Source organism: Equus przewalskii, chromosome 7 (genome assembly GCF_037783145.1).
Source record: "Equus przewalskii isolate Varuska chromosome 7, EquPr2, whole genome shotgun sequence".
NCBI lineage: Eukaryota > Metazoa > Chordata > Mammalia > Perissodactyla > Equidae > Equus > Equus przewalskii.
In genome coordinates, this window is record NC_091837.1 from 48,555,119 (window position 1) to 48,577,213 (window position 22,095).

At 36.2% G+C, this 22,095-nt stretch overlaps 1 protein-coding gene across 8 annotated transcripts in view; it reads right to left on the reverse strand.

Moving 5' to 3' along the window:
- Window positions 1-22,095, reverse strand: part of ZNF521 (zinc finger protein 521) — a 273,454-nt gene that overhangs the window by 133,442 nt on the left and 117,917 nt on the right. The gene's annotated exons all lie outside the window — the stretch shown is intronic.

The following is a 22,095-nucleotide window of genomic DNA, read 5'->3' on the forward strand; positions in this document are numbered from 1 at the left end:
GTAGGACTGGCACCCCAGAGTCCCCTAGTCCACTTCAAGAGAAGTCTACTTCTCTTTTCTCTCAGTGGTCTACAGTTTTATTGCCATACTTTAACCATATATTTTTATTTGTTCTGCTCCATCCTGAAAGAACAATTTCAGTCTGAGAGCTCATGTATGTCTCCAATTCTGTAAATTTTCAGCTATCATTTCCTCAGTTTTTATGTGTCTCTCATACATTTTCCATTCACTTCTACTGGAATTCCTATAAGACACAGATCACAGCCTCTTAATCTGTTCTCCATGTATCTGAACAGTTTTTTCCTGCAGATTTTAAAAATCCGTTTGTCCCTCTACGTTTTGTTGTAGGTGATTATCTCTGTACCCCTACAAACCGCTGATTCTCTTTTCTCTGGTGTCCAGTCTAGAGTTTATCCTATCTACCCAAGCTTCTATTTCAATGACTCGTCTTCACTTCTAACATTTCTAATTTTAAACACAAGTGTTCTTGTTTTATTTCTAGTTGGATTTACTTCATAATTTCTCACTCCTTTTAGCAGAAATCATACCTTCATTTACCTTTCTGAGCTTCTAAATATGCTTGTTTCAAAGTCTTTGTCAGACTGTTCCATATAACGAATTTCACCTGGCGTGGATTCCTGGTCTCAGGGCAGTTGGGTTTTGCTGCTCTACTAGTATTAGATTCATTCATATATTTTGGAATCTTGGTTAGAAGCTCATTTGTAGTGAAAGCTTGTTTTCCATATTCTCATTCCTCCCTTTTCAGTCGTTTTGCCCTTGTTTCTATCAGGCCATCTAGACCAGGCTAGCTCTCTCGGGGGTATTTCCTGTGTCTGTGTTTCAGGGATATAGGAGACATTGAGATTTGAATCATAGAGCCAGCATATGGCTAGTTCAGTTTTAAGTCACAAAACTGTTACTTTCTTCCTACCCCTTTAATACTCCAGCTGAAAAATCCTAGTTCTAGGTATTGATCAAAAGCAGAATTTTTCTTTTCTAGTCTCCCGTCATGAGCAATGAAGTTCCTCCCCAGACCCTGCTTTAAGAAGTGGGCCTAGCTTTGTCCAATAGGGGTTAAATCTAATTTTCACTTCTTATTTCTGGAATAGTACCCAGCAGACCCCTGGCTTCAGCCCTGATAACCACTTGGCTTTTAAATTTGGTTTCTGGATCTCAGAGATGGAACATTGCTTTGAACTTGACTAAGTCTATTTTGTTATCTTTATATTTTATCTATCATTGCTATATTTTTGAAGGATCAAAGCATGAAGTTACAGACCCACTTTTCAAGGATGTCCCATGCCCTAAACACCCTCTATTTCACAGATCCCAAACTTTGGCAGCAGCCACCAAGGAAGAGCCAGTTTCAGACTCAGTCAGGACCCCCTGAGATCAGGATGTTGTAAAAATGATGCTATAAAATATCCATTCCAAATATACCCAGCAGTCTTAGTAGGAAAGCAACTTTAGTATCCTCTTTCTGCAATTAGTTGCTACTTAGTGGCTTCATCTTTTAGCTGTGTAACAAATCATTCAATGACTCTGAGTCTTTGTTTCCTTCCCTGTAAATTAAAAATAATAAAACTTGCATCTTAAGAGTTGATGCAAGAAGCAAGTGAGAACTACACAAAAGTGCTTAGCACCATGCCTACCATGTAGTATGCCTGCAATCAATAGTAACTATCTTTATTTCTCTTCACGTAACACGTTATTATGGAGATGGAATGGAATACTATATGAACTGTCTAGCACAACAAAGTTGCTTGTCAAAGATTGGTTCTCACTCTTTCACTTGGACATTGCAACTGTATTAAAATTTCTTTAAACTAGAATCTACTTATTTAGATTTTATTAAAATTAACAAAGGTTAAACAAATGTTTATTTTAAAAAGCTTTAAAAATTAATAGCAAAAAGAATATCACAAGCTGGTGACAGGGTTGAGGAGTGGGTAGGAAGAGGAAGATAGAGCATATAGAAAAGATAAACCAGGGCCAGCCCCGTGGCTGAGTGGTTAAGTTCGAGCACTCCGCTTCGGCAGGCTAGGGTTTCACCGGTTCAGATCCTGGACACGGACAAGACACTGCTCATCAGGCCATGTTCAGGTGGCATCCCACATGCCACAACTAGAAGGACCCACAACTAAAATATACAACCATGTGCTTCTTGGGGGACTTGGGGAGAAAAAGCAAAAAAAAAAAAAAAAAAAGAAAAGAAAAGAAAGTTTAAACCTAGCTAGGAAAATCAGTGTATTCAAGGATTATGGCAATATACACTACCATTCGAAGAACATACATATTAATTACAAATGAGACATATTTAGGATCAGTGGCACTTTTACTTGGCAGTATTTTGTTGGCAAGCAAGTGGATATTATCCGTGAGAGAAAATAATAAACCTACAGCTTTCCACAAATACTCAATACTTCAGAAATTTTACTAATTTAGTTTGGTCATTTTCCAAGTAATTCTGAATTGGTATGAAAATAAGTCACTGAACAGAGAGGGAAAAAAATGGGTGAAATGAAATGAAAGCTACTACTAACAATGAAAAGCTTGCCCAAATAATGCATTGAAAAATACCAGTATCAATATTCTTTTATGTGTTCTCATGGTAGTTAAAAGAAGGATGCTATTATTTTCTTACAGATATGGTTCATGTCCTGAGATTAAAGACTGTACAGCACTTTACTCAATGCCTGGCACGTGTTTAGAACTCAATAGTCAAGAGATATCAGACATAATTCCTAAACTCAAGGAGTTACAATATAATTGGGGAAAGAACACACACAAACATTAACTGCTGTAAGTATTCTGCCTAAATAACATGGCAAAGCTTTTCAGGACCACGTGCCAATCAATGTATGGCAAAGAGAAGAGAGCTAAAACACATCAGATAGGGACGATTAACATGGACTGAAAGAGTCAAGAAAAAACTCCCTGGGAGAGGAAAGACTTCTCTGAGGGACACAATGGGAATAATTTCCTTGAGTTCAAAACTGAGTCACAAAGTGCCTAGTACATGCCAGGCAAGTTGCTCACAGTCTAGTGGGGTATTTGGGGGAAGGAGGAAGGCAATTCAGAATAGAAGCTGGACTAAAGAAGATTGCTCTGGCCAAATGACTGGACAGGAAAAAGAGGGGAGAGAAAAATCTAGTAAGACAGAACCTGGGAAAAGATTTTTGTTTTAAATGACTAAGTTGCAATTTTTTGTTTTAATTTTAGACAAACTCTACAGCCCTCTATGGAACCAGAAAAGAAAAATATATTTATTTTTACAAATAAATCCAAAACTCCATGAAGATATAAATTTAAGTTACCATTAATTTTGAAATCAAGGAGCAAAACAAGTCCAACCATTTTTTTCAGCTTTTCTTGGCTTCTCTTTGAATATTAGATAAAATAGCACTAAAATATTTATTTTCAAAGGCATCATCAATAGTCAAAAACCAGGAAATAATTGAGCCTTCAAAAAAAATCTGACTAGTATTCAGTAAAAAACAAAATTCAGGGGGCCGGCCCAGCGGCAAAGCAGTTAAGTGTGGACATTCCTTTTCGGTGGCCCAGGGTTCCCAGTTTGGATCCTGGGTGCGGACATGGCACTGCACGGCAAGCCATGCTGTGGTAGGAGTCCCACGTATAAAGTAGAGGAAGATGGTCATGGATGTTAACTCAGGGCCAGTCTTCCTCAGGGAAAAGAGGAGGATTGGCAGCAGTTAGCTCAGGGCTAATCTTCCTCAAAAAAAAAACAAAAACAAAATTCAGTGTCAAAGATGGGGTAATTTCCATGAATTATACCACACAGATCTCCTGGAAGCAATTTATTGCCTTGAAGTTCACTAAGAATCGTTTTATTTTCTTTAAGTTTAAAATCAACTGTCTCCAAATAATTTTCCTCAAAATCTGCCTTTCTACATACTTAAACTTGATGTCTAACACTAAAAAATGAATTTAAGCCCAAGTTTCCCATGGAACAAGATGCTTTCTTAGGCTTACTTACTCATCTCCAATGCTCTGATTTTTCCCTGATTCAGATTTTGAAGTTTCTTCCAAGAGACCTACCTAATCTCCTCACAACACAGGCCACTGAGACCCTCCAGGTAAGATATCTTCATCAAGATGATGTCATTTAATGTCATGAGTTCAGTTGTGTTTATACCTATGCTATAGCAAATCTACTGAATCAATCTCCTGTAGTGTTTTCCATAAAGTGGGCAGTCAATAAATTTCTCTCCAATGAACAACATAATGAGGCAGTCCACATCCATCACCTTCATTCCTAACGAACAACCTAGGACATGTCTATTTCTGCCTGTAAACCTCTCTACCATCTTACACAGCACCAGAAATCAGTGAATCGGAAGAGGCTGAATAACACAGACTAAATCGATGTTATAGCAAAGACAAAAAAAAAAAAAAAAAAAAAACTCACCAGAGCATGTGCTAATTCTGTTTGAGGATAGGACAGAAAATGTGCTTCTAGTTACCCATGGTTATAGCCAGCCCTGGTAGTCTGGTGGTTAAGCTTTGGCGCTCTCACCACCACGGCCTGGGTTTGATTCTTGGAACCACACCACCGGTCTATCAGTTGTCATACTGTTGTGGCTGCACGTTGCTGTGATGCTGAAAGCTATGCCACTGGTATTCCAAATACCAGCAGGGTCACCCATGGCAGACAGGTTTCAGTAGAGCTTCCAGACTAAGACAGACTAGGAAGAAGGACCCGGCCACCCACTTCTGAAAAAAATATACCCATGAAAACCCTGTGAATAGCAGTGAAACATTGTCTGATACAGCGCAGGAAGGTGAGAGGATGGTGAAAAAGCCTGGGCAGGGTTCTGCTCTGCCTATGATATTTTGTTAGTTCCTACATTGAAGGGATTTACGGTTTGTAGTAGGTTCCAGTTAACTTCCTGTATTGACAGTTTGGTAAACATTCACATCATTCAAGAAAGCTAAGAAATTGGGACTGAGAATAAGAGTTTAAATAATGAGTCTTTTATAAACAGAAATCTGAGGAGGAAAGAAAGAAGTCAAAATTTTAGCCTTACACCAAGTTATGGTCTATTTTTCTTACCTGTTATTCCAACCATATACTGACTGTTTTCACCTTAAAAATATGAAACCTCCCTTCTGTCTCACTATTGCCAAAATGAGGAGCTGTGGCTGGTAGATACTGGGGATGCATAGCTGGAGAGATGAAGGAGTAGAAACATGAGTAGTATGTTGCAGCACCATTGAATTGCATTCTATGCCCACAGAGATCCAATCCTAAAGGCCAGTAATACGATTTACAACCTCACCAAGAACCTGCGGAAAGCTTTGTGAGGGAGGAAAAATATTTTAGAATCTGTTAAGAAATATTTTCTCATTATGTTTATACAATATGTATTTATATTATATATATTATATTTATATATAATATGATATTTCTTAATACCTTCTGCCCTAAAGTCAAGCTGAAAATGTAGATAGGTTTGTTAACTCTTGTGAGTACTGGTACCATTTACTAAAGATTCATCGTAAATATCAAAAGGATAACATACGAGGAGTTTTATCAATGTTAAATCATAAAAGTTCTTTTTTTGCTTCTCTTGTAATTCCTTACATGTTCTATCAGAATTATTTCAGAAATCTGATTTGTCTCCTGAAGGACTGTAAGCTCTTTAAGGGTAGGTGAAGAGCTCTATCTAATCAATCTTGTATGCATAATAATTTAATAATAAATTAATGTGTGAAGGATTCATACTACTTCATTGTAAAATAGAAATCCTTGCTTCCTCCCCTTCTCTTTAGATGAAGCCTCCTGTGGAGTCCTGGTTATCCTCCTTTGTTTATATTCCTAATCTGCCCTTCCAGCTATTCTTCTGTCAAAGGAATACTTCGGTTCTGGCAATTTCTTATCTATAGAATGTACTCCCGCTTGCTATAGTTGTTTCAGCTACCCTGTATGTGCCCAAATTACGTGGTCCTTTATCAGTCTTGTCTCCATTGAGATATCTTACCCCCTGTCCTCCTACTCCTCTTTTTTTGCTTTTTTCTCTTATTTTGATTTCAGGTTCTGCCTTCTCTGATCCATTGCTTCCACTTGAAAAGCTTTCCTACTGAGGCATGTCAGACCACCCTTCTCTTCTCCCTCAAATTGCTTCGAAAACCCCACCTGCTCCATAAAGCTTGTCAGCAATTACACCCACACAACACTGTGGGTGTTGATTTTATTATTCTTGTTTGTACTCTTCCACATTAAGTTTTTAGGATAGAGGTGTGTTTCCCTGACTTTACCTAATATAAAATGTGCTGTGCAGTTACAATGTATATAAATGTAAAAGTGGTAGGGCTCTTTTAACCCCTTGATTTAACTGAAATTATTTGGATTTTTCAAATTCTTCCTTATTTATCATTCCAAAAATATCTTTTAAAAAAAGAGAAGAAAATGCTTCCATATTCTTTATATTTTCAAAGGCTCTAATACAAGCTTATATAGAGTATCATAGAGTTTTAGAATTGAAGGGGACAAATGAGTTCATCTATTTCAATCTCCTCATTACATGAGGTCAAGAGAGATAAAGTATCTTTGCCCATGACACACAGAAAGTGACTGACATAGCAAGCTTAGAACTGCAGATTCCCATGAACACACCCACATTTATATGGTGGGATAGTATATTTACAAAAAGGAACTGCCAACTATTGCCAAGTTGGCCCTCCACCGTGCCTAAAACTTATTGTGGCTCTTCTCTGTACTGGACTGCACAATCGCCTCTATAGCACCACCTCTCTATTCTTGCTCCTAGCTGCTGCCATCTTTGGGGGTTCTCATTTCTTGGTGGATACTTTTAGCATAGACTTTACTATATTTATATTCAAAGCATCTATTCACATTACAGTCTAAGGTTTCCTGTCACTTAAGAAACAATGTTTTATTTCTCTCTTCAGCTCCAGTACCCAGCACAATGCCTGACAGGGAGCATTTGTAAAGGAGTGTCTGAACTACACAGCAGTGAATTGATTGGGCTTTTTATAAGTATACCCAAGAGTATGTGTTTTCAGAGAAATTTACTGAAGGGAACCAGATTGCTGCCACCAAACATACCTCGATTCTGCATCATACAACCAGATAAGACCTTCTAGTCCCCTTTCAGATTATCCTAGAAAATTAAATTATAGACCTGAAAAAGCTCTGGATAATCATTATTGATAATACATCTTATAAAGCTAGATATTTTCCATATAAAAATGTCTGAAACATATCTTGAGAAAATATGGGGCCCTTTCCCGACTGGCCTTCTGCTCCTTGAACGTTCCTCTATAGTATAGAATATGAGGGGGAAAGTGCTAAGAAAGGATGATAATATCAAATTTGACCCTAACCCTAACCCTAACCTCAGAGTCTATTTTTATGGAGTCTATGCAAGGCAAGCACTGCGATTTTTGTAGGTGTTCTTTAAAATTCCAGGTGGCAAATAGTCATTCTTTTAAAAGATATTTGGAATTTTATTGTTGAATATCCTTACTAGACATTTAGGATATTCCTATTCCTAATCCTGCCAATGCCTCACCATCTTAATATGTCTATGATTCACTATCTGAGGGTATATTTGCTTTTCAAAGGTTTAATTCTTTGCGAAGAGAAACAAGAAATGATATCTGCGTGTTAGACATCATGTGCCCAGTGCCTATGCACAATGCCTATCACAGGTTTGAAACCCAACAATTGTTGAATGAATGAATGAGTGAACTAGATGCAAATTAATCTAAATAGTGTAACATGCTTGGTTTGGAACATCTGTTTTGGAATGATTTAAACTTGGTATAATAAAATGACATTAATCCAGACTCGATTATGGGGCTAAAAGAATCTGTCTGCTACCAAAACAACTTCAATTTTCCAGTCCTAGTAGGTATAGACATTAAGCTTAAAGAGCTTCCTGCCAGGCCTTCAGCTATCTTATTTTGTCATTTAGTCCTTCCTTCCACCCTCCTTTACTCTTTCCTTTCTTCTGACCCCCCTCTTACTTTCCTTGAAGAATGATCTTTATTAAACATGTGGTCATTACTCATAACTAAATTCTATATTTCTGGGCATTTCTTTATCAAGAGCTTTTATTTCATCTCATTTTTGTTTCCTTACTGTAAGCCAAAGTTATAAATATAAAATTCCCAAGGAAATCCTTAGATTTTCTTAAGATGAGTATCTTAACATCAGACTTTGTCAAGTTAGGTTTGTCAATGCCACTTTGATTTCTAAATCATGGTGTACCTTCGCTTTCAAATATCTCTCAATCACTTACCTATCAGTAATTTTTTTTTTAAAGATTTTATTTTTTCCTTTTTCTCCCCAAAGCCCTCCCGGTACATAATTGTATATTCTTCGTTGTGGGTCCTTCTAGCTGTGGTATGTGGGACGCCGCCTCAGTGTGGTTTGATGAGCAGTGTCATGTCCGCGCCCAGGATTCGAACCAACGAAACACTGGACCGCCTGCAGCGGAGCGTGTGAACTTAACCACTAGACCACGGGGCCAGCCCCACCTATCAGTAATTTTTAAAATACGGTGTTCTATTTTAAAAATAAATCATGAGGTTATGCATCTAAATTACAAATCCCGTCCAAAAGTAAAAACAAAATTTTTATCATTTTTCTTTCCCCAGAATGTAAATATATCTAATTCATAGAGAACATTGCCACTGGGTCTTAAGCAAACAAATAACAGCCCTTTAAAATTAACAGCCTCTCAAACTATTCACTTGAATCTTGAGCTTAGGAGAAAAAGTGTCTTATTACTGTCCCTTTCATTTACAAATTTTAATTTTCTTAAATATTATTTTCCCAAGTTTTTTTTGCTCCCCTGCTCTCCATGATATATTTCAACCCAATAATACTACTGAACACTTTCCATTTCTTATATGTAATTACTTTTTCTACCTATACATTCATCTATTTACATGTTTTTCTACCTTTTACATTTATTATTGCCTGACACTATCTCAGACCTCAAAGCAAATAAAGTAATATTTTATCTTTGTCGTCTTGACAGCTTGTTTGGAAGTTCTAGCAGGGGAGTGCAGCTACTCCTAGTCCCTGGACCAAAGAATGGTCCTCTAGCGGGGAAGGTCGTCCTCTTCGAATGAGCGCAGGCGCAGCTTCACGAGGGAGACACATGGAGTGGTGAGGAAGGAAGGGGACACCCGCCTAGCCAGCCAGAGCAGCCAAATCAACCCTGGTGATCAATGGGGTGACAGTTGTCACAGCCGGATCACCCTCACACACGGTGGTCTTTACACTCTCTTTCTTCCTTGGTTTTCATTGCTTCTAGGTTTGTTTTAATATTTGATTATGCCTTTCTATTTCATCAACTTTGGGGAAGTATGGTGACTTATTTAGATACACTACAGAATTATCTGTAGTCCTAGAACTAGATGAAATTATTCTAGATTATAATAATAAATTGAAAAACATTATATACGCAAATTATGTGAATGTGTACATACATACACAGGGACATGTGTGGACTTATACATAGAAATCATATAAACGATGTACCATATACAACGTCTGTAGGGTGCTTCACGTTCACCAAGAACTTTCATATTTAAATGTATCATTTACCCTTCACAATAACACTACAGTAGGCAAAGCATGGATTATGCCCATTCTAGCAATGCAGAAACTGAAGCTTAGGAAAGACTAGTTAGTTAAGGTCACACTGACGGTTCTGTCCACTGTTATTTGAACTCGTCTTGTTTCGGTAAGTACAATCTTTTCTTCTGTTATGTTGCATATGCTTAAACTCTCCACACTCATGGTGGCAACGTCTGCATCACAAAAACTTCAGACTCAGCTGAAGGCTTGTTTACATAATATAATGTTTAATTCAATAAAAGAAGTTTTTGCCTTGATAGTGGAATTTTTACAGGAGTTCACCTGTCACTCAACCTCTTTATGATGTGAATTGAATGGTATATTACATACAAGGAGTCTTATGTTCTGGGTGGTTCTGAGAAATTATATCACTATTGAGTGCTCAGAGAAACATTTTCTTCCTTGTGTCTTTTTCCATTTGTTTTAATCAGCAGGTTTCAATTATTTAGAAGGATTTACTAAGAACATATGATGTGTAAGGAACTCTTCTGAGAAACACGGAGGATACCAAGCCAGCCGTGCCTCTACCCCTGTCTCCAGCTTCTTTGCTCCAGCCAAGCTGGCCCCTTGCTATTCGTTAAGCCTGCCAGGCGTGCTGCTGCCTCCGGACTTTTGCTTTGGAAGCTCTTTCCAATTTGTTTGCTCTTCACACAGAATCTGCAAAGCTAACTCCTCCCCAGTTATTTGCTATCTCCTTGAACTACGGTAGCACTTCACTAGCACTTCTATTAGGGCATACATTCATACTTTATATTACGTTCATCATTATGTATTAATTTTTCCCTAGTAAACTGTAAGCCCTCTGGGGTCTATACTGGGGAGTATTCAATGTATTTATAGAATTATATTTTTATAACGCCCATCCCCTTTACAAACCTGATAGTCTAACGTCTCGTATATAGCAGGAAATTAATGAATCTGTTATCTTAAATTGAAGTACCAGACAAGGAATAAAAAGTTAATACCATGGGCTAGTGTTCCCGAAGAGTGAGATATGTACCACCTTACTATAATGTATGGATACTGCTCTTTCTAATTACACAAAGGAAAAAGTCTCACTGAGATGACAATATGTCTTTAATACCTCTACGACACTTGATAAACTTACTTGTAAAGATGAAACAACAGGTTTCAGGCTTACAGCCTTTTGCAGGTATGAGTATGTAGCTAGAATTTTTAAAGCATTATTTTGCACTAGTTTTATATTCATCTTCTATTTATAACGAGTGATACTGATTACATACTTATGGTTCTGATTATTTTTGCTTTTTATTTTAAATATTAAATGCTTACAAAGACAATTTATAACAGGTAAAATATAAAGAGTAATGATTAAATACCTGTGTGCTCAACTTAGCTTCCTATACGGTCATCTCAGACAATCCATTATTCTGTCTGAATTTGCATTTCCTGTATTACTACTGAGAATAAATATTTTCACACATTTCCTAGACCATCATGTTTCCTGTAGGTGAAATTCCTGTTCATGTTAATTTCCCATTTTCTCATTTGAAGTTTTGTGGGGTTTTTATGGATTTATGGCTGTTTTCTAAATATTTAGGAAACTAATAATTTTTCTAGCTATAGGTGTTATAAATGTTTTATTATCTTGTAGCTTTTACTTTTGCTCACTTTATGAAACTTTTGGTAAAGGGAAGTTATTATTTTTAATGTAGATGAACATATCAATCATTTTACTTGTGATTTATACTGTCTGGGTCTTATGTGAGAAATCGTTTCCTAACCTAAGGTCATAAAAATATCCTCTATATTTTTTTCTAAAAGATTTATGGTTTTGTCTTCCAAACACTTTTATACATGAGTAGGGATTCAATTTTATTTTTATTTTTTCCATATGGATAATGAATTGAATATTCCATCCATTCTCCCACTTATGTGCAAAAATAGCTCTGTTCCATATTGAGTTTTTATATGTCTGATAGCTCTTGGAGAACCATTTTGTTCTGTAGATTAATACCACATCATCCTAATTACTGCAAATTTATTACAAATTGACTACATAATAGGACAAATCTTCCCCTGTCTATTTTTTTCCTTCAAGAGAATCTTTGATATTCTTGGCCTTTCATTCTTCCATACACATTTTGAATCTTCTTGTCAAGTTCCAAAAAATAAAAACATAAAAAGTACATTTTAAAATCTGTTGAAATTTCGACTGGAGTATCTATGAAACTATAGATTAAATTAAGGACAACTGACAACTTTACAGTATTGAGTCTTCTTAGCCATGAACAACTTACATCTGATTATTTATTTAGGTCTTTAAAAATATCTTTCAATAACATTTCATCACTTTCTCTATAAATGTCCTTCACATCTTATAAGATTTATTCGTAAGTACCTAATTTTTGTGTCTATTATAAATAGGGTTATTTTAACATTTATATTTTCTAAGTTTTTTGTTGGTGAATAAAAATCTAATTGACTTATATGAGTTGATTTGGTACCTAGCAATTTAGCTAAAGTTTTGTTTATTATAATAATTTGTCTTTAGAGATTCTTTGGATATGGTTTAATATACAAACATAAGACCTCCAAATGACAGTTTCTTTTCAAGTTTAGTGCTATTTTTCAATACTTACATTCATTGTTATTTTATCTTACATTGTTGGTTAGATCAACCAGTGATTTTACTATGAAATAATAATTGCATGAAATTTTCGCCACTCATTATGATGCCTGCTGAAAATAACACTTTAAATAGTCTTTATTACGATAAGGAAATTCCTTCCTAGCCCTAGTTAAGTGTTCTTTTTAAATCATGAATGTATGTTGAATTTAGTTTTCTATGCAACTCTTGAGATAAACATATAATTTATCTCCTTTAAATTATTAATGTGGTAAACTTAATTATTTCATTTACTGAGATTGAGCCCACCTTGCATTCTTGTGATATAAACATTATAATCATAGCATAAAATTTTTCTTAAATATAGTGGATTTAGATTGTTAATATTTTACTTAAAATTTTAAAATGTAAAATTGGTCTAAATTTTACTTTGTCTGGTTTTGATATCAAGATTATGTTGGACTTATTAAATGAATTAAAGTGTTCCCTCTTTTTGTATTTTCTGGCACAGCTTTGGAATTAAGTTTATGTTTTAGTATTTTCTTTGTGGGAAAGTTTTTAACAATTTATTAAACTCTTTAATGTTCATGGAATCATTCTACTTCTCTCTTTTTTTCTTGAGCTAGCTTTGGTAACATACTATTCTAAGACTGCTTCCATATAATCAAAATTGTCCAGCTATTAGCATAAAGTTATTAATAATATTCTCTTGTTGTTTTTTATCTTGTATATTTTTGGTATTTTTTGTAAAATTTTAATTGCAAAATAACATACATATAGTAAACTGCTATAATCATAGGTGTATTGCTTGATGAAATTTTACATATGTATATACCAGTGTAACCATCACATCAATGAAGATATGGAACATTTCTAGCACCCAGAAGAATCCCTTTTGCCCCTTTCCAGTTGATAGCATCTCAGGGGTAACTATTCTGACTTTGATTAGTTTTGCCTATTCTTAAACTTTTTATGAATGGGATCATGTAATACTATGCTTCTGGTTCCTTTTTTCCAACATTATGTATATGAGTAATCCAGGTTGTTATATGGCAGCAGTTCATTATTCTTTCTTGCTGTGTAGTATTCCATTGTATGAATGAAACGAATTCATACCATTATATGAATGTATCTGTTCATTCTATTTTGACAGACATTCTGAATGACTCTAGCTTGAAGCTTATATGCAAAAGCTACTATGAATATTCTTGTTCATAACTTGTGGTAAACATATGCACTCATTTATCCTAGATATAGACTAGGAGTGGAATTGATGGGTCATAATGCAGGCTAGTATTCAACTTTAGTATATATTGCCCAACAGTTTTTTAAAGCAGCTGTACAAAATTATACTCCCACTTGTGAGAGAGCTCCAATTGCTCTTCATTCTTACAAAAAAAGAGAATTTTTGCATTCTTTTTCATTTCAGTCATTCTGGTATGCAGAGTGGTTCTCCCACTATGTTTTTAACTTCTGCACATAGGAAATTATGGCTCCCCTTTCATTATTAATATTATTTACTGCTGTCTTTTTAAACTTGATTAATCTCACCAGAAGTTTGTAAATTGTGTTAGTCTTTTCAAAACACTAACTTTGCTTTGTTGGCTTCCTTGTTGTTTGTTTTCTATTTCATAACTTTTGCTCTTAGTTTTACTATTTTTTTCCCTTCAACTTTTTTAGGAGTTTATTTTGTTGCTCTATTTCTAATGTCTGAAGTTGGATGCTTAGCTTATTGATATTATGCCTTTTTCATTTTCTAATATGTAGTTTTATGTTCTAACTTTCCCTCTAAGTAATTTTATTTTTATCTCAGAAGTTTTGAAACGCACTTATCTTTCAATTCCAAATATCTTTAATTTCTATTTTTATGCCCTCTTTTTCCCATGTGTGGTCTTAATTTTAAAATTTATGGAGTTTTTGAAAAGAGATCTTTCTCAGTTATAATGCATTTGTATTACCATCAGAGAATGTGGTTTGTGTGATTCTAAACTTTTAAATTCGTTGAGACTTGCTTTATGATAGGAAGAGCGTGAAGAAAACCAGTTCATTTACAAGGATAAGACATGACCTGCAGACAGGACACAGGAGATGCAAACAAAGGAGGAAATACAGCACTTGGAGAGAGACCAGCCCAAAAGATTAGGAGAATGGAGAAGATATAGGACATATAAACAAAGTTTCAGATAAGAATGACTGGGAGAAAGATGGAACACTGAAAAATTGGAGAAAAAAGAAATTATGGTTTGATGTGATCAAAGGGCTACCAGAATATTCAACAGGTAATGGTAAACAGGTAGATGGAAACCTAAGATTGGGACTTAGAGAGACTGACATTTGAAATGTGATATTTTGGTCCTCCATATGGGAATAACTAGGTACTAGAAAATGAGAATGAGGGGAAGAGAAAGGCATTAAGAACAGAATCTTCAGGACAGTGAGCATTTAAAAGCTTCAAAATGTGTGTGGGGGAGGGGGGAGATATATAAATAAGGGAGCCAGCTATCTAGCCTTCTTTAAAGCCTTTGGCAAGGTTCTCATATTTAAGCTGTTAATTTTCTAGAAATACAAAGTACATCTAATAGAAAACTGCATCTATATTATGTGGTGAGGGGAGTCATACAATAATAAGAGACCCAGAATGCTGCTTTCGGTTTCCTTTCATTATTCAAAATCATCTTGAATTGATATTTACTAATCTGCACCTCAACACAATTTCAGCCAAAATGTAAAATGCTCCTCCTAAATAGAATTCTATCACTACACAGGATGATTCCAAACTCTTTTGGCCTAGTACTCAAAGGATAAATATTATGTACAACTCAAGATTCATGATTGTATACAAAAATATTCCTATTTTTGAAACCCACATGTTCTAAAATGATACTGCAACCATATGGAAAGCATCAGCAAAAAATCCAGAAGTGGAAGTAAGTACAGAAAATGTATCGATGGCAGTGGCCGCAAATTCAATATGTGGGGCAATCATCAATGCTAGGTAAGCATGGGACTGGAGACAACGAATAGATATGAGGCAGCTGCTTCCATGTTCCACACCCTGATATTTATGCCAGGGGTCATTAACTCCCTGTTCTAGTGCATTGTAGATGCCAAACAAATATTGAACACAACAACACTAAATCCGAGAGCAGATTGGACTTGGCAAAGCAACTTCAGTCTATTTGAAGAACATCTTGAATCTTACAAACTTATTTGGTCATGTAAATTTTTCACTTAATTTTAAAATACTGTTTATTCAGAGGGAGCTTAACTCATCTATTTTTGATCTTTTCTTTTTTTTTGCTGAGGAAGATTAGCCCTGAGCTAACATCTGTTGTCAATCTTCCTCTGCTTTATATGTTGTTCACCACCAAAGTGTGGCTGACGAGTGGTGTAGGTCTGTGCACAGGATCCAAACCTGCAAATCCAGGTTGCCAAAGCAGAACACACCAAACTTTACACCATGGGGCCAGCCCCTATTTTTGCTCTTTTAACTCAGCAAAACTTATTATCAGCAATTTGACATATAAAAACTTTAAGGTTTCTTTTTTCAACCTTACATGGAAATTTTTATTATATACAACAAAATAAAAAACTGTGGAACTTGAGTAGCTTCTGAATTGTCACCATATACACTTCCATTTTCAGTACAAGAACCCTGAAGAAAGAATACTGACTTTAAGACACTTCAAACAGACTTTCATACTAAAGATGAGCTTTGAATTTTGAGAAACTTCAAGAAACTTAAGCTTATTTTAATGTTTTCAGATCAAACCCAACTTTAAAGCATCTAAGTACTTTTGGGTAAACTTATTTATATGTATTAGTTACTAGATATACTTGCATATACATCTAAAGATGGAGTATATACTATTATTGTCATTTTGAAGTGTTTATACTATGTTCATTTACTCAATTGATATTTACCGAGCCCTTGTGATAAGCATGTTGGGTGTGCAGAGGTAATAAAGGAGAAGAAGGAAATAAGCAGGTAAACAAATAATGACAATTTTAAAAGAAAATCCCAAGGAAGAGACTAACTTTGATAAGATTTTCAAGGGAGGTCCATGTGACAGATGAGAAAGAGCCAGTGGTGCAGAAGGCTGCTTCGGAAATGTTGTCCAGGTGAGGAAGAAGCTCGTGTGAGGGCTCTGAAGTAGACCCCCGCTCAGGAGGCCAGGAGGCCGAGCACAGTGCATAAGGAAGAGCCACCCTGGACAAGGTGAAAGCAGCCAGACTGGGAGTGGCCTCGTACACTGGTGAAAGGTGGGATTTTATTTGAGTGAAATGGGAAGCCACTGAAGAATTTTAAGTGACTTCATACAATTTATATGTCTACAAGATTCCTTCCACCTGCAGCATGAAGAACGAGTTGGAAGCAGGCAGAAGATAAAGGAGAGGAATCACGGGTAGGCTACTACACTATCCAAGCAAGAAATGATTGCAGCCGAGACCACAGTGATGGCTTTGGAGATGGAAAGACATGAACGGGATACTTGTTGGAGGTAGAATCAACGGTACTTATTAATAAATGAGATGTGGGGAATGAGGGAAAGGGAGGAATCAGGAATGACTCCCAGGTTTCTTGCTTGAATAATTGGGTGTAGGGTGGTTCCCTGTCCTAAAATGAGGGAAGTCTGGAAAAAAAACAGGAGAGAGAATCAAGAGTTTAGCTTGTACACAGTACACTTCAGAAATCTAAAAGAGATACAAATGGAAAAGCCAAGCTGTCTGCAGAACATAGCAATCTGGAACAAAGAGGAGAGCCAGGCTAGAAACATGAATTTAGGAATTCTTAGCATAGAGACAGTTACAGCCACATGAATAGATGAGATGCCTACTGAGAGAGCAGACAGAGAAGGAAGAGAGGGCCAAGGATGAGCCCCAAAGAATCTCTGCACTTGCAGATCAGGCACAGGAGGAAAAACCTCTAAAGGCACAAGAAGGAAGAAAACTGGGACAGGGAATGCCATGAAGTCAGAGAGGTGCAAGGCCAGGAAAGAGCTGTCCACTCTGCCTAGTGCTACAGAGATGATGAGGACAGAAAGGCTTTCTTTGGAACCTGGAAACCACTGGCAACCTTGCTAGGAGCAATTACAACTTCTTTGGGAAAGCAGGCCTCGAGATGGGTTGGGATAACAACAGCAGACTAGTACATGCTCACAGCATCTATGACAGAACTTCAATGACAATGAAACAACAACTTGAGTCCAAAAGGGGTAAAAATATGAATAGCATTCCTATAGTTAACACACTCAGAAGAAGAAGACACATTTATTCAACACCTTCTAGGTTCTAGTCACTGTGCCAGGTGATTCCTGCATGAAAAAAGCTAGACGACCAGCTGTCCTGCATGCTGCCATGGATGGGAAAGGGCTCTGGGAGAGCCACCAGCCAGACACAGCTCCACGGCACCCATCCACGGAGGCATTTGGCAGAGGCATTAGGAATATGAGATTGAGGAAATTCTTGCCCCAAGGAATTCATAGGAAGAAATCAGAAATGTAAAGAGATAATTATAAAGCAATGTAACAATTTTTATATAGTATTTAGGATGCAGTGTATACACAGGGCATTCAAGGGGAAAGGAAATGTTTGTGGTGAGAATTTGGGGTCAGAGGAAGCCTTCTGGAGTACCTGATCTCCAAATAAAAGGTTACCTGAACAGCCTCCTGGAAAGTGGAAGGCAGTCAGGAGGAGAGAGATTACTGAGCAGAAGGAAGTAGATAGGCTTAGCAAGACACAGAGGAGTATGTCCCGTGTAGGGTAATTAAAGCAATTCCAACTACAGCCTAAGGTGAAAGGTAAGGAAAGGAGGGGAAATTTATCAGGGCCAGAACCTGAAGAGTCTGATATTTCACAGTTATTATATCATTCTATAAGGATGGAAATGCAGAGCACTTAAAATATTTCAAATAGGGAGGAGCATGCTACTCAGATTTGTGTTTAGATAGATTGTTCTGGCAACCTTGTGGAGATGGATTTGAAAATGATAAGACTAAAGTCCGAAGAAACAATTAGGACACTGCTTCAGTAGTTTAGTGAAAGACAATCAGAGATTGAACTTATATGGTAAGGGGATGGAGAGGAGGGGATAGATTCAAGAAATATATTTATTTGCAAATTATATATAATCGCTATCTATATGTCTTGATGACCAACTGAATGTGGAGAAAAAGAAGAGATTAAGATCAGTGGATGCACAAGTGAAATAGAAAATATAAGAAAAAAGGCAGGTTTGGAGAAACGATGATGAGTTCAATTAAGGACTCACTGCATTTGAAGTTCACAGGAACACGTGAGTGAATATATACAGTAGGCAGCTGGGTGTATGAGTCTGAAGGTCAGTGGAGAGGCTTGAGTCAGATACACCATTTTTTTTAAATCAACTTCATTGAGGTATAATTCATATAAAGTTTTCACTAGTTTTACATCTGGTGGGTATTAGTATACCATCATGTAATCACTACCACAATCAAGATACAGAATATTTCCGCCAGTTTCCTCCTGTCTTTTGGAGATACCATTTGGAGAGTCGTCCATAAAAGGTGGTAGTTAAAGCCATGAGAGTGGATGAAGTACATGCAGAGTGAAAGTAGCAGTGAGGACACTAACTTACAGGAGCAGGAAGAGGAAGCAGAAGGCTACAGAACATCCAAAGAGGTATGAAGGGAACCAGGAGGGAAGACAGAAGTTCAATGCAGAGGGAACGGCCAATAGTGACAAGTAGAGCAGTAAGTAAACTAGAATAAGTTTTGCATTCTTGGTCAATTAGGTCAGTAGAGACCTTAGAGAAGTCAGTTGCAGGAAAGTGATGGAAGCAGAAGATTCCTTGCAATGGGTGGAGGAAGTGAGTGACAAGACAAAATAAGACAGCACTACTGCGAGGATTTTATGAAAAGGACAGGGATGAATTTGCAGCTAGAGGAAACTGCCAGTGGAATTGTGAAAAGAGAATCTTGAACCTGGGGTTAGAGGCCTGCATTCTCAGAGCGTCTTGTCTACCAGTTACTAGCTGTGTGATCTTAGACAGATCCCAATCTATTTGGGCCTTTTTTGCTGTTTGTAAAATAAGGCAGCCTAATCAGATGATCTGCATTGTCCCTTCTAGTTCTGATTCTGTGGCGCTATATGTGCATCTAGCAACATGGAGATAATTGGTAACCCTTGCAAGAGTAATTTCAATGGACTGATAGGGATGGTGTGAATTGAAACGTGAGTAAATAATTCTCAGAGACACCTGGCTAAAAACAGTCCTGTAGAAATGGAGGCAGAAGAACACATGCTTCCAGTATCATCATGAGACAACATTTTGAGGTCCAGATGGGCAGCACCTGACCAGAGAGCCAAGCCAGTGTCAATGAACGCCAGAAAAAGAACTAACATTTATTCAACACATAGTAAATGTCAATAACTCTGCAAGATGCTTCATATGTGGAAAAAGCTGGATGGCCAGTGTTCTTCCTGTCTCAAATTATCTCTACCATTTATGGAATCATTGTAGGCTATGCACAAATTTAGATCATACTTAACATTTGAGGAGCAAAAGGAAATGAATAGGCCACCCCCAATTTTATCCTAAACAAAGGCTCCATAAAACTTAGATTAATAATCAAAGGATTTTGGCACAAAGAACACATTTTTCACAAATTCAGAAAGCATTACACAGAAGAAATGGGGTTCAAATTCAGATCTGTCTTCAACTCCAAATTTCTCCATTACATGACAGCTACCTATGATGAGCCTTCCTTTGTGTCACATGCCTTGTCTTTCCTCCACTTCTTGGCTTGTAGGAGTTTATGTAGTACTCACCCTTCCCTAGATTATACCTAAATCCCTTTTAAATAGGTAACCTAGTCTTGACGAAATAACATTCTTTTCAGTCTTTAAAAGATGCATTCCAGTGTCTACCAATACCTTTATGTGATTGTAAGTCATAGTCCTGAAAAATTTAATCTTGTTCTTGACGATCTCTATGTATCCAGGTTTTATTACCTCCTGTGGTCTTCTTTTCTCTTCTGATGTCTCAATCCTCAGCAAGAAGAGATGAAAATACCACCTATATCACTAAGTCCTTCAATTCCTACCTAGGACATCTAAGTCAATAGAAACAGACGTCATACTTCTTTTTGATATAAAATTTATTCCCACATGGCATACCTGTCTTTTGGCAAAGACTTAACGTAATAATTTCTCTTTTACCTACACTGGTGAAAAATTTACACATTACTCATAATGAAAAGTCACAGAAGCATAACTCAGCTAACAAAAAATGTAAACAAATTAGTATTTATTATATGTCTTTTTCTTGCTGACACATTATTTATAGGCTTCTTTTGGTAAAACTTTACATATGTTTACATAATTTTCTATGTCAAGTCCAAATATTATGGTCTACTGTACACTTTTAACTGTAGAGAGTTTCAGAAAGGAAGTGGGCACATAAAATTTTATGACTTAAACAGTATAATGAAGAAAAATAATAACAATGATGAAAATTTGAATAAATTAGTGAACTTCTGAGGACAAAGGAAACATGTACAACTGAATCCTAGTATCTGCTCAATTAAGGGCATTGTTACAAGGTCTTATTAATCAGGTTTAATAAAGAAGTAGCCTTCTGCATAAGGAGTCATTTTAACTCTCAGTAGCTAGGTATTAACAAAACACTACCATAAGAATTACAATTAAAAAGTACTTTAAAAAATATTTCATATATTATTCTATGTATGTGCAGGATGTAGTTAAACCTTATAATTATCTTAAGATTTTAGGCATAATTAAAGACTTGACCATCCCTTAAAGATGTTCTTCTAATCAAGTAACTCTAACCAAATTAATGTGTAAATATGTTCTCCTTCCTTTTAAAAACATTTCACTTCAAATGGTATTATAATATATCTAGCAATTTAGAAATATCAGAAAATAGCATCCGGGAGACGATAAGAAGAAATAGGCATATGCCTTTCCACAAACAATCCACTAAGACACAGGAACCTGGTTTTGCTTGCTTTTAAATGAACACATACCACCACACTCACACATACGCATACACACAAATAGTTATTTCAAATCAACTTTATATGCTATTTAAATTAAACATGAATATACAAACTCCTCTATACCAGTTAAGCATATCAAAATAAAAAAGGGGGAGAGGAGTAATTTTCTGCATAAAATTTTTTTTTAATTCTCATTCATAAGCACTTTAAAAATAAGACATTTTCAGGACAACTGGGGAAATTTGAATATGGACTTCTTATAGAGATATTATAGATTTACTTAATTTCTTTAGCTGATTTAGTTAATTGCCTTAGCTAATGATATTATGTTTATTTAGGAAAATGTCCTTATTCTTAGGAGATAACATGATATCTGAAACTTACTTTCATGTCACTCAGTTTAATAAAAAAGGTTTCAAAGAGAGAGAGAAACGTGACAAAATGTTTCTATCTGGTAAATCTGTGATATAGATACATAAACACATGCTCATTGTGTCATCCTGTTATCTTTTCCATATCTTTAAACATTTTTGAAATAAAAAGTTGAAAAAAATTTCATTTCATATGATTATAACTACCAATATTTGTTTCAAAAGAAATTACTTGATTCAACACATGAGGCACGAGCCATTATGAAAACCATGTTCTTCCAGCTGTCCTCATCAGTTTGAAAGGACTTCATTTATTTAAATGAGAGAAAGGTGCAGATTTACTTGAGCAGGAGAAAAACGAAAGCAGCTTCAAAGTTTGGGAGCTTGCCTGTCACGCAGATGCCACATTTTACAAGGATGGGCTCTGTGTTAGTCTTCCACTTCTCCCCTACCAGCTGACTGATGGCTATCTGCAGGGAGATGCAGGGGGGCCTCCAA